The following is a 13,892-nucleotide window of genomic DNA, read 5'->3' on the forward strand; positions in this document are numbered from 1 at the left end:
TGAAATAAACATCTGAAAATAAAAAAAAAATGAAATAAACATATTCTTCCCTGGAATAACCAGAGGATGCATGATCCTGTGAGTATTTTTAGAAGCAACATAGTTTTCATAGAAACTTATTTAGAAAGATGTGAGGGGAAAGAAAATAGTGCATGTCCAAGAGGCTTCTCCAGAGTTGAAATAGGAAAGTATAGTACAAGTATGTGAGATATATGCCCAAGTGAGAACATGAGCTGGTAGAGCAAGCCAACTATCTTTCAGACTTCTTGACTCCAAGGCGTTGACAATTAATGTCTGTTATTTAATCCACTCGGTTTGTGGCACTGCTTAGCTATTCCCATAAAACAAATTCTAGTCTGGTGTTTCTTAAAAATAATATCTTTATTTAAGCACCATAATTACAAATATGATTGTAGTTGGGTTTCAGTCATGGAAAGTACACTCCCCTTCACCAGTACAACATTCCCACCACCAATGCCCCCATCTTCTTTATAATGAACAAGACAAAGGTGTTTGTGACAAACTTTTGAGCAGACTGTGTAGTTGAGCTTGTCTGGTCACAAGGAGCCTCAATCTTTTCTTTTGGCTTCCCTCTAGTCCTAGTGTCTTAAGATTTTTTTAGATTCCTTTGGACATACTTAGTACCAGAAACACAACAAATTGAATTTGGACAGGTTTTTTTTTTTTTTTTTTTTATCTCTAACACCTTTCTGCCTAGTAGAGACCAACAACAAAATTGTTTTCATATTCTTCTTAGTCCTTATGGTATTATGTGATCCCTAGCTTTCTTAATTTTCAATGTAAAAATATCAGTATATACTTTATTTTTAAAAATGGGTTGAACTTGCTCTATTCCCCCTTGATCACTATATGATTGGGATTGAATGGGATGTAGGTTGGAACAAAGAACTTATTGCCAGTTCTGTTGGCTACTACATACCTGGCTGCATCAGCATTATGTCTGGGATGCTGGCAGAGTGGAGATGAGAACACTGCCCTTCCCTCATGGAGGTTTATGTGCAGAGCTCCTGATCATAGGCCTCAGGATCAGGCTTCAGGTTTGCCTCTTGCTATATTCCTTACTAGCCTGAGGCTCTGTAATCTCACTTGACTTTCTGCATTTATAAATCTGTAACTAGAGAGAATAATGAAATCCACTCATAGGGGAATTGAGAGAATTAAGTGATGTAAGGCACATCACCAGGACAGAAAATAGCCCCATAAACATTCAATTGCACTGTGATAGATTTTGAGAAAATCTCACTGTTTATACAAACTTTAAAATAATTTTTCATCTAAAAAGATGTACCTGTGCCTCATTTTTTTTCTTGGTTTCTTCCCAGTTTCACACACAGTTAGAAATGTGGCAGGAGATTGTGCACACAGATTTAGGACTGGCCTTACAGGGAATGTGGAACAAAGCTCCTGGGATCTCATCCAACTGAGCTCCTGGGGCCTCTCCTGGCTGTGAAGTCCCCCGTGCTTACCTGCCTCCTATGTTGTTTAGGCACCAGTGACCAAGGGCACAGCTTGATGGCTGGCTTCCTGCAGCCTCCAGAGTCACCAGGGGTTGCCTCTAATTAGGTTCACTGTTAAGAAAGCAAGTATTTGTCCTGGAGGCAAGAAGGGTTGCTGGGCATAGATGCTTAATGTGAAATATAAGTAGTCTACCTGGTGTTAGAGGCTTGTTAGTTATCTATGATTTGATGCATTTGGCAAAGCCTGAACAAGAAAATCGTGAGAATCCTCACCCCATTTATTTTCATTGTGGGGGTGACTCCCTTAAAGGTTTTTTTTTTCCTTTAGAGATCACTCCTAAGCAGAGCTTATTCATTTAGTTGATATTGATTGAATGAGTTTTTACAAATCAATAGGGATTTATTAAGCAGTTTCAGTGTGCTTGACAGAGTATTAGGCATCAGCAATAAATGAAATGAAAGGAAGAAACAGTTATGCCTGTAAAGGGCATATACTCTTATCATTGGATGACACAGAGAAATCATGAGTAGTGTAATGGAGTTGGAGGCTTATAGGAATAGATTTTGGAATCTAGAATGAAGATCCTGACTCAATGTAGAGTTGGAATTGGGGAAAACTGAGGGATTAACCTATTTGCCATTACTGACTGACTGACCCTCTGGGATTCTGTATTGTTAGAGCAGGGATTATGAGGATCTTTTTATTGCTTGATCTGTAATGCTAGTCAAGAGGTGAGCATATAGTAAATGCATATGTTGATGGAATTAAACATATAAATTTTACGTGTAAGTTTGTGGAACAAATTATAACTAAGCTTACAGTTTAAGAATGAGGTGTTTGTTAGTGGAAATCATAGCTATGTATTGAGGAGAAAGGTTATGGGTGATAGAAGGTCAAGGCAGTAGAACATAAAATGATAAAGAAAAGATATAATGAGCATATTATGCTCATTGGGGCTGTAAAGACTATAGCTCTTGGGACTGTTAGCTCATATGTGTGTTAATTTGAGGCACATCTGTGGAGGCACAAAAAAAAGGAAATGGTGAGAAAAATGTGAAGTGATTCAAGGGTAGAGCAGAGGCAGACCATGATTGAATTTGATATACATGTTTTCAGTATGGGACATGGATGTAAGAGGACAGAATGGAAACAGAGAAGTTGATTTTATCATTTTTATGGCAGTTGGGACTAAAGCTGGTGGTGGTTGTACAGATGACTGATGGGGATATGGATAGATCTAGAATGATGAGGGATGTAGAATTGGTAAAATGAGGAAGTTTTCTATGCACAGTGGTTTTTAAACATTTAGACGTGTGGATTGGCATTAGTCCATTAGTCCGTGTACTGGTTCACTGACTGGCCCTTACAAACCACTGATAATATGAATACAAAATAAAAGATGTTTGAGTATTGCCCAAGTTTTGGGAATGCTGCTATGATTCACTTACATGCTAATGAGGGGAGCAGTGCAGAACTGTTAATTTGAGTTGTACCTAGGAATCTCAATGAGAAGTTGCATATACCAGTCTTACCCTCATGAGAACAATCTGACTTTTGATAGAAGTTTAGACACTCATTAACACAAAGGATCAAGGTTTCATCACTTAGAGGTTCATAGATAAAATTCAGGAGACACATGGACCTTTAAAATCAAATAGAAACTTTAATACATATGCATTGCCCCGAAAAGTTAGTTTGTGTAAAATTTTAAAAATACATCCACAAATTATTCCCTTATCTAAATATTTATTGAACCCATACATAAAAGGTAATATTTTCTTACAATGTTTTTATTGAAGTAATCTTGATTTATAACATTATGTAGACTATTTTCTCAGAAGCATGATAGAGAAGAGCTGATTATGGTGCTATAGGGATCATTAATATCTCAGGGATAGGAGGCACAGTGCCCAATCAGGGGTGGGGCACCAGAGATTGGAGGTGAGATGACTTACAGAAAACAGCATGACTATTTATAAAGCACTTTCACAGATATTGTCATTTCATGTCTCAGTAACTCAACTAGATATTTATCACTTGGCTCTGTGTCAGAGTTCGTGGCAAGACACAGAAATGTGGCTATAAATTTTAAACAAGAAGTGATTTAGTGCAGAGAATTAGTTGCTTGCAAAACTACTGGAAAAGTGAGCTTCTAGGAAATATTTCCAGAACAATGTGAAATCAAGGTCAGAGTATACATTTGCAGCTGCCACTTGGCATTTGGGAAGCTGGCATTGAAAAGACATTATGATTGTGCCCCACCTGCTTCTCCATACCAGGAAAGTTGAAGAAAAGGCACCAAGATGTAGCCATAGGTTAAAAAGTCCTGGGTTTTCATGACCTTTCTTGACAGCAGTGAGCAGTCAAGAAGGAGATAGCAGATGTCCCCTCATTGTATTTGATATTTTAGCATTCCTCACATGAGTGCATCTTACTAGTGGAACTCTGTCACCTCTATTTTCAGGGAAATTTGGAACATAAATATTTTACCTTTTTATCTATCAGGAGAGTAAAATGGAGGTAGAGAGAAAAACTTTCCTCCAAGGGGCTAGATAATAGATATTTTTGTCTTAGTGGGTCATGTGGTCTTTATTGTGGCTATTCATTTTTACCACTGGGCAAAAGCAGCCATAAAAGGTATAAGTGAATGATTATGGCCATGCTCTATTAATATTCTATTAATAAAAGTGGGTGGTACGCTAGGTTTGGCAAAGAGTCCTTAATTTGCCCACCTGTGAATTAGGCAAGTCAATCCATCATAATTGTCATAAATTCTTTTTAAAGACGAAGAAGCTAATAATCCTTTCTATTCATATTATTTAGCTATTTCAAGTAAAATAGGCTCTTATTATTTTGATTCACATCCGTACTTTTTTCAGCAAACTGTGAGACTGAGCGTCTCCTTTTAAGAGAATTGTAATCTAAACAAGGAGATAAATGCGTCCATTATTGTCGAAGATCATGACAAAAGCTTCAAGAATAGTGAAAAATGATTCAGAAGACAAGAAAATTTTTGACGGGATAAATTTTATTGTGGAAGTAATTGTAAAGGTTTTGAAGAAAAGCTGTAACTTTGACAGGTGAAGATGATTGTGGGTACGAAGTAGGACTTAAAAGAACCTTGCAGATGGTACAAGAAACGTCTAGCTCCAAAATTAATCTGAACTGGTGACCTTCAAGTGTGTTAATAGAACAATGATTAAATTACAGAGAATCTGAGATGTTAGGATTAGGTTTCTGGATTGGAAAGGAGAAGCACCATTATTTTTTAGAGGACTGTGGCATGCATTTACTTCAGGAAGATTAATCTCTTGTAAGGAACTTTTTTTTAGAGTTAGAAAATATTGCCAATAAGAATCCCCATAGGACATTATCCCAATGCGTTTGCATGAGAATGCAAAGGAAGCAGTATGTATAAATAGTAAATACAAGGAACACCTTGATTCATTTGTAGGCCTTAGAAACTTATAATGTGGGCAGAGTAGATGAAGGAATTTGGAAAATTAGGCATGTGTATTTGTTTCTGTAAGAAAACAGATATGTCTAGCTTGGATATTGGGACATTAGGGAAAGAGAATGCATTCTGGAGCAGGCAACTGGAAGTGAGGAAGCTGCTACAAACAAGCAGGTACTAGATGCTTGCAGAGATCTTGGATTTCCTGGAGTCCAGGAGGGCAGAAATCAGGGGGCTTAGATATTGAAAAACTAAGAGTCAGCATTAAGAAAGAAGAGTGGGAGGGGTAGGCAGAGTGTCAGATGGATGGTAAATAAGAAGATTCAAATGGAGGCACTAGTTCCAGAGGAAATAAAGTATGGCAGGTAACATTGCAGGCCCCAAGAAAGGACCTGAAATATATGCCTGGGTTGATATCACCAGGGCTTTCTGGAACCCTCCTTCATTGCTCGCCCATCCATCTTCCTTCTTCCAGAAAACCTGGCAGCTGAGTACATATGTACTATGAGTGTATATATACACATATAGTATATATGTTTTGTTCTTCTGGATAACTTCGTTTGTTTGAGGTTGTCATCCCTATAGGAATACATCAAATTAATAGAATGGGCAGCTAACAAGAGCATTGGAGATACAATAATTTTTATAAACATGCTTGCCACTGTACTCTTCTTTTTTCTTTCCTTTCTATTTCTTTCTTTCCTTTCTATTTCTTTCTTTCTTTCTTTCTTTCTTTCTTTCTTTCTTTCTTTCTTTCTTTCTTTCTTTCTTTCTTTCTTTCTTTCTTTCTTTCTTTCTTTCTTTCTTTCTTTCTTTCTTCTTTCTTTCTTTCTTTCTTTCTTTCTTTCTTTCTTTCTTTCTTTCTTTCTTTCTTTCTTTCTTTCTTTCTTTCTTTCTTTCTTTCTCTCTCTCTCTCTCTCTCTTTCTTTCTTTCTTTCTTTCTTTCTTTCTTTCTTTCTTTCTTTCTTTCTTTCTTTCTTTCTTTCTTTCTCTCTTTCTCTTTCTTTCTTTCTTTCTTTCTCTCTCTCTCTCTCTCTTTCTTTCTTTCTTTCTTTCTTCTTTCTTTCTTTCTTTCTTTCTTTCTTTCTTTCTTTCTTTCTTTCTTTCTTTCTTTCTTTCTTTCTTTCTTTCTTTCTTTCTTTCTTTCTTTCTTTCTTTTTCAACTTTCTTCTCCCATTTTATTTTTATTTTTCTTTCTAGTTTTTCAATGACTTTGCTTTTACTTATTGGAAACAAATGTATTATGATAAACTATGTCAACTATGTGATGCATTTTTTTTAAATACTTTTTAAGTTAAAAAAAAAAAGACCTGAAATAAACAGTCCTGGTTTCATTGACTGCTGAAAGAGCTGTTTGGTGAGTAAACGAAGACTGAAGACTGTCAACTATTATCTGGAGGAGCTTGATATTGAAAGGAAAGAGAAGAGGTTTAGACCAAACTTTTGCTTTAGACCCATTTATTCTCCATAGCATAAATACTACTAATGACTTTGACTTGTTAGAAAAGATCTCTTTTTCCCCCTTTCTTGTCTTCTCTACCCCAAACTTAGATCTTCGTGAAGAAAAAGTAGCTTGAAAGAAGGATCATATTTAGTTCTCTTTTAACAGCAGGGTTCATTTTTGGTCAATTGTTTGTGTCTGACTTGACTAAGCTCTCTGGCTCTGCCGTGGCCTCTCCTGGCAACCTGTGAGGTAATACACAAAGGTGTGCAGTTGTTAAGCAACTGCTTCCAGCCATTGTGGCTCGGCTAAATTTGGAACATGTGTTAATCCCGTTCCAAGTTCAGTTCATTCAGTGAGGGAAAAAACCTCTGACTTTGAAATTTCCCATTTGTGTAATATAATATCAGAATGTTGATGGGCCTTGTCTTATTTCAGTGGATTCCCTTTAAAATCAACTATGATGTGATGAAAAATTTAGATTTCCCCAGGGTCTTCTTTGGAAAAAAAATGTGGGTGTACTCAATCCCAAGAGGAATTCCGTATTCTATGTTGGTGCTTTCTATGATAATAAACAAAGCGCGCGCACGCGTGCACACACACACACACACACACACACACACACACACACACGCGCGCGCGCGCGCGCGTGCACACACACACACACGCGCGCGCGCGCGCGTGCACACACACACACACACACACACCCCAATAGCCCAAAATCTAGAGTTTTCAGTGAAAATGATTTTATCAGTCTAAATTAAGGGCACACACCAACCTCTATTTTCTTTCACCTGTTTATTCATGGCTTCCATATCACAATCAGCTTGGTTTCTAATGGGTAGTGAAATGGGGGCAAGAAGACATAAGTGGTATGAATGTTTTCTCATCATTGGAATTCACTTCATCATTTTCATATCTAAACAGACCCATTTACATTTAAATGGTCCCAAACTTGTCTTTAGACTAGACATTGTACAGTATTACATCATACTTGTACAGTACCTCAGCTATTTGAAATGCTTAGACCCCATTCATCTCATTTTCTCTCATAACAATCTGTGAGATTGTAGGCCCATGCATCATTAAGTCTATGTTACAAGTCAAGAAATGGAGAGTCAGAGTTGTTAGTTAGCTCAGGGTCACACAGCTTGTGTCAGCATTCTCAAGGCTGAAGTTTATAGTTCCAGCTCCAAATTCATGATTATTTTTTACAGTGTTTCAGGTGGCTCTTTTTTTAACATCCATGTTTTATTTCATATTTAAGCACTTCATTATGTGAGCTGTATGGAACATCAGGTTGGTTTCTGGTATTAAATTGATTGTGGAAGGCCAGGAGTAGAAACCACAGATTTTGAATGGCAGTCACTCTTATTGGAGGTTTGGCCTTTATTGAATGGAGGTCTTTTGTTTAGAAAAGATATTGAGATAAGAGGCCCACCAATCTTTGAAGAAATGTCAACTTCTGGGTTTCATGAAGATAGTTAATGTTGGTGGTGATGACAATGGAGGAGTTGGCAGGTGTGAAGTACTTAATAAATCCTAGTGGTATGTTGGTGGTGGTGGACTTCATGTATCTCTCAAGAGAAGATGTTGGCATATGTCCTCAGAGATGCTGACATTTCCGAGGAGATTGCTGCCTTGGGTACATTATTCTTTTTAAGAAACAAGCATGTTTTGTTTATCTTCTAGAAACAGGTCAGTTATCCAGTGTCCTGGTGGCTTTCTGTATGTGATCTACATTTCACTTTAGTCGAACACTTGCGCAACCACAAAACTGAATTTCGTGACAGTGCCAATATCTTAGTTCTCAAGCAGTATTTAAATATTATTAACCCTGGGAACTGATCCAAGAAATTGCTTATTCTTCTCTCTGTACCACTCAGCATATAAATTCTGAATTACTGCTGACCAAAGGTACGTATAGTACAAATCAATAGGAAAACTTTTTTTTTAATTTTAGGGAGGCAGTAAGTGAAAGAAAACCCCTAGAAGAGGGCTTTATAATACTTTCATTGTTTTATTGATTAATAGATGTGAAGCTACTGTTTGCCATTCATTGAGCACAATGTCATCATACTTCACTAAAAGGGATTTTAACAGCTTTGCTGAAATAGGATTCAGATACTAACCTTCTATCTATTTAAAGTATACAATTTAGTGACCTTTGGTATATTTAATTATTAATTTTTTAATATCACAGTGAAATATATATCATAAAAGTCTCTACTTTAGGGACTGCAGAGTTAGCACAGCAGGTAAGACACTTGCCTTGGGCCCGGAGAGATAGAACAGCGGTGTTTGCCTTGCAAGCAGCCGATCCAGAACCGAAGGTGGTTGGTTCGAATCCCGGTGTCCCATATGGTCTCCCGTGCCTGCCAGGAGCTATTTATAAGCAGACAGCCAGGAGTAACCCCTGAGCATCGCTGGGTGTGGCCCAAAACCAAAAAAAAAAAAGACACTTGCCTTGTATGCATCTGACATGAGTTTGGTTCCTGGCACCCCATATGAACCTCCAGGTACTTCCAGGAGTTATTCTTGAGTAGAGAGCTGGGAGTAGTCCCTTAGCATAGCATGGTATATCCCCCAGAAAACAACAGAAACAAAAAATTTTCCATTTTAAGAATTTAGATATTAGGTATACATTTTTTATGACCAGTACACCTATTTTCAAAGTTTTTTAATCATCCCTTCAGACATAAACTCTGGTTCTTAAACAATACCTCTACTTGACAGGATTTTTGCATATGTGTTGAGTACTACATTCATGTACTGTGAGGAAGATTTACATTTTATTTATTTATTTTTTGCTGTTTAGATAACATGACTACAATAATAATGTTAATGTTTATTATTTTGGTGTACGAAGTTACTGTCTCTTTATCATAATTAAAATGCCCAACTCTCTCTACTACCATCCTTATTTCACTAGGACCCATCATTTCCTATACCCAATACTTGTTAATCTCAGTTTTATAACTCAAGGCCAATAATTTGTCATTATTTGAGTCTGACTACCATTTATTTTGTTTCTTAGTATACTATAGATGAGAGATATCAGATTTTTTTTCTTCTTCCTCTGATAAATTTTCCTTAACATTATAGCCTCAAGTTCTATCCACACTGCCATAAACTCAAGACTTTATCTTTTCGTAGAGCTGAATAGTATTTCATTGTAAATATACACATGTTTATATATCACAACTTCTTTATTCATCTGCTATTGGACATTTCCATGTTATGGCTATTATACTTAGTACTAAAATGAAGATAAGGATCTATAATTTTTTGAATTAATGTTTTTTTATGTTGGTGGAGAGTAGATGTCAGGAAATAGAATGCTAGGCCTTCTGGTAGCTCTTTTCTAAAATTTACTGAGAAATATCCGTGATGTTTTTCACAGATGATGAACTAAGTGATACTACCAACAGCCACGAATAAGGGTTCCTTTTTAACCACATCTCCCACAATACTGGATATTCTCAATCTTTTTGATGTAGGCCATTCTCACTGCTGTAAGATGATATCTCATTGCCATTTTCATTTGCTTTTCCTTGAAAATTGAGGAAGATTTTTGTAATTCCTCTTTTGGGAAAAGTTACTTATTATAGAAGTCACAGGTTAGTTCACCCAGGTAGAAACCTCTGAGATTAGTGTTCAAGACTATCCAAAAGGATTATCTCCATGTTAGTACTTAAAAAAAGAGGGAAGATGCAGAACTAAGTGAAAAGAGATGAATTTGTCTTAAAGTCAAAGGACCTGAGGATTTATGTGGACTCTCTAAAATTGCATTTTTCTGAGTCTGGACAAAACTCCAAGACTAACTTAGTTAGTCTTTGTAAATTTATGCTCTCTAGTTCAAAGCTGCTATAGTCATGGGAAAGAGGATGAGCTTGAATAACTTTCTTCACCAAAGGCAATTGGGTCTGTGTTGACAGTTTAGGAACCTTAGTTAACAGATTTCCAAGCAGAGGGATCAAATTCTTGTGGTTCCTGGATGCTGTCGCCCATTGGAATCATCTGGCCATTCTCAAAAACTATTATGTCTGTTTTAACCAATATAGGATAGAAAGTGGGCATCAATAGTGTTCGAGATCCACAGTTTCTTTTCATGGACAAGTTTAGAAACTATCCCTTTCAGTCCAGGAAAGCTCTGTGAAGCATGAACCACTGAGAAGTTCAGACACTTTGCAGTCAGAAAAATTAATACTTGGCTCAACCATTTACTAACTGCAAGTTCTTCTTCATGTAATGCTGCAAAGACTTCGGAACTTGATTATTTTTAAAACATCAATGGATATACTATGAGTGGCTGTGAGGGGCCTTGCACATCAAAAGCAATGAACAGTTCTGCAAAAATTTGGCAGAAAGTTAGCATATATGTCACAAAGATTAAATAGTCTCTAAACATTGCAATGTATTGTACATTTTCTTTATTGTCTTGCCTTTAGTGTCTGGGAAAATAAAAATTAATACTTTGTTTATATTACTCATGATGAAGGCTGTGACTGGATCATTTTTATACTCTAAATACAAGTGTTCCTTAGTGAAACATGTATGATGGAACAGGAACAAACTTAAACATTTTCTAAAAAAGCAAACGCCTTTGACATAGCAGTTCTCATATTTGTTTATCCTGGTATGTCCAAATAACATGTATATGTATAAAGATGTGTGCATAAATGCGTACTTGCTAACCCATGTTGGAAATGGTGGCAAACTAAGAGATATATACATACTCATTAATAGTGTACTGGTTAATAAGAATAAAGATAAATACAAGATGATATCATTTATATGTGATAATTAGAATAACTGCATGAAGAATTGCAGTGACGTAAATGGGGACTATTGAGAACACCTGGGTCCCCAGAACATAGTGAAGAGAAGGAAAGAAATTGAATGGAGAAGAGAAAGACACATAAAATGCTGGGACACTGGAACTGAGGGGTTCTCAGGTGCACAGCTGGGCAGAAAGGACAGACTAAATATCCAAGCCAGAGTCAATGGCAATAAAATCTCTAGACCCAAACTTTAACAACCAAACCAAACTGTTATGATGGCAAGCTGGGGTCAGGGGTGATGGGATGGGATGGACTCTGGGAATATTGGTGGTGGGAGGTTGATACTGGTGGTATGAATTGTCCTGAAACAATATATGTCTAAAACCTAACCATGAATAATTTTGTAAATCACAATGGTTTAAATAAAAAAAATCAAAAAATGGTGTACTGGTTAAATAAATGATGATTCCTACCTATTTTGAAACTACTTAATCATTAAAAATAATAAATAATGTATTTATGTTTGCATGCACAGTGTAAGAGAACCTCCGTGTATTTTTAAATGAGAAAAACGGTTAACAAAACAGCACGAACCTATTTTAATATTAAAATCATATTTGTAATAGAAATGCCTTTAAGAAAAATACTAGACATTAATAGTAAACAGAACTTTCTCCCCTGAGTAAAAGAATTGCAGGTGAATTTTAATTTCCATCTCATATTTCTTAATAATATTGAGAATTAAAATCTTTACCCATATATTAATTTTATATCCATGAAAGCCATTCTATTTTCAAAGGACAGAGTTCAAATTCTGCACACATATTCATATATCTAGAAATATACATAATATATACTCATGTGTATATGTATGTATATGAAATCTAAAATTCAAAAGGGAATAGTTTATAATCTAATCAGTGTTTATTTCTTGAATTTGGGGTCATGGTTTAGTCTTATTCTTTCTTATGCTTATGCTTTGCAGATTTTCATAATGAGATTGCATCAATCTAGTAATGAGAAATGTATCACTCTTCTAATGAGAAATGAAATGGTAGTTTTTAATATTTTAGTCTGCTTGCCTGACCTACTTTCCAAGCTACTCTTTAAGCAGCTCTGCATTTATTTTCTCTGAAGAGTCTTTTGGTTGGCATTGCTTTCTCTACATCTATTTCACAGCCTTCTTATTTAAATAATCATTATTATGGACTGAATGGTTATGTGCTTTACCAATTTAGGGACATTTATTCCATCTTTCCCATTTATGATAAAGCTGTGCATTTTTGACTTTGTTCATCTCTTTTTTGGGGCTTTAAGTAAAGCTTGAATTTCAGATGAGGCATTCACAAGCATTGCATCCATCATCTACCTTTATGCTTTTGATTAATCTATCAAATCATATTTCATCCTTCTAAATATGGATAGTAAATCATTTCATATTTGCTCTTAGGAAAAGTTTTCAGGTTATCAAATTTACCAGGCAGATAGAATGTGCCAAAGAGAAATACACAATAAAAACTTACAGCAGGCATCAGTTCTTCCATGTGTCTGATACATCTCTTACATTTATTCCATTGGCCTTAAATTAAATATTAACTTCTCTATCATACAGTCTTGATTACCCCTGCCCCCTGGTAACTTGGTGTTGAGTTCTCTATGATTTTTATAGCATGTTAATTAAATTTTATTGCAAATGGTTGTAGATGATTATCATTCCCATTTGACCTTTGGGGAGGAAGTAGTTAGCCACAGGCCAAAACGACCATCATTGAGTTTCACCTCCTGTTAGCTCAGTCTTTGACAAATAAATTATGACTGAAGTGATGATATGTCTTTTTAAAGATCAGTTTATATAAGACAGGCTTACTTCTTAGGTGCTTTCCTTGGGACCAATCTATGGAATGGTAGTGATGTAGGGTAATTAGTGAAGAAAGGCTCTCTTTGGTGGCCTCAACTGGTCATCAAGGCTGACGAGCAACTAATGGGTGTGTGATTGAAAGTGTATTGTCACCTTCAGCTGTAGAACCTTCTTATGTTACAAGTCTCTCCATCTGCTTGAGAAATCCCGAACTAAAGCCACTCATTGGAATTGCTCCCTATTTCTAATCCTCAGAAATTATATGAAAATAATAAACACTTGTTGCTTTCAAGAGCTAAGTCTTGGAATAGTCTGCATACAGCAATGGACACCTAATAAAATGTTGGTATTAATAGTGGGGAGCTTATCTGCAATCAAACATGTATAAGAGGCTTTGAAAATAGGCAGTACTCAGAGGAAAAGCTAGAAAGCTTCTCACAAACACGCTAATACAAGTTGCCTTGGATGCTTTGAATAGTCTTCCAGTAAAACCTTAAAGTAAACTCACATTAGAACTGGAAAAGTTCAAGTCTTTGTTATGTGGCAGCAAGTTTAGCAATAACAGTTGCCTGCAATCCTTCGAAGTAGAGAATGTATCTAATGAGCCTAATCCCCTCAATACTGTTGAGGGGATTTTAAAGCAAGTGCTAAAAGTGTCTCTATTTCCTGTTGCTTATAATAAAATTGTATGAAGTGAGATACTCTGAGGGCAGAACTATTAAACAAAAGGGACTTGCTGTTTTGATGATTTCTAACCTCTCCAGATGGTCCAGGATACTGAATTAAAAAATTGTTTCTGAGCAAAGATCAAATTTGCTTGAGAGGGTACTTTTAGGAAAACAAGTCCCAAACAAAAAGCCAAGGATGTGAATGAAA

The 13,892-nt window shown here is 36.1% G+C and overlaps 1 protein-coding gene across 4 annotated transcripts in view; it reads left to right on the forward strand.

Annotated features, from left to right (window-relative positions):
- Positions 1 to 13,892, forward strand: part of RGS6 (regulator of G protein signaling 6) — a 592,928-nt gene that overhangs the window by 72,109 nt on the left and 506,927 nt on the right. The gene's annotated exons all lie outside the window — the stretch shown is intronic.

The sequence above is a fragment of the Suncus etruscus genome, chromosome 3, assembly GCF_024139225.1.
Source record: "Suncus etruscus isolate mSunEtr1 chromosome 3, mSunEtr1.pri.cur, whole genome shotgun sequence".
Classification (NCBI taxonomy): domain Eukaryota; kingdom Metazoa; phylum Chordata; class Mammalia; order Eulipotyphla; family Soricidae; genus Suncus; species Suncus etruscus.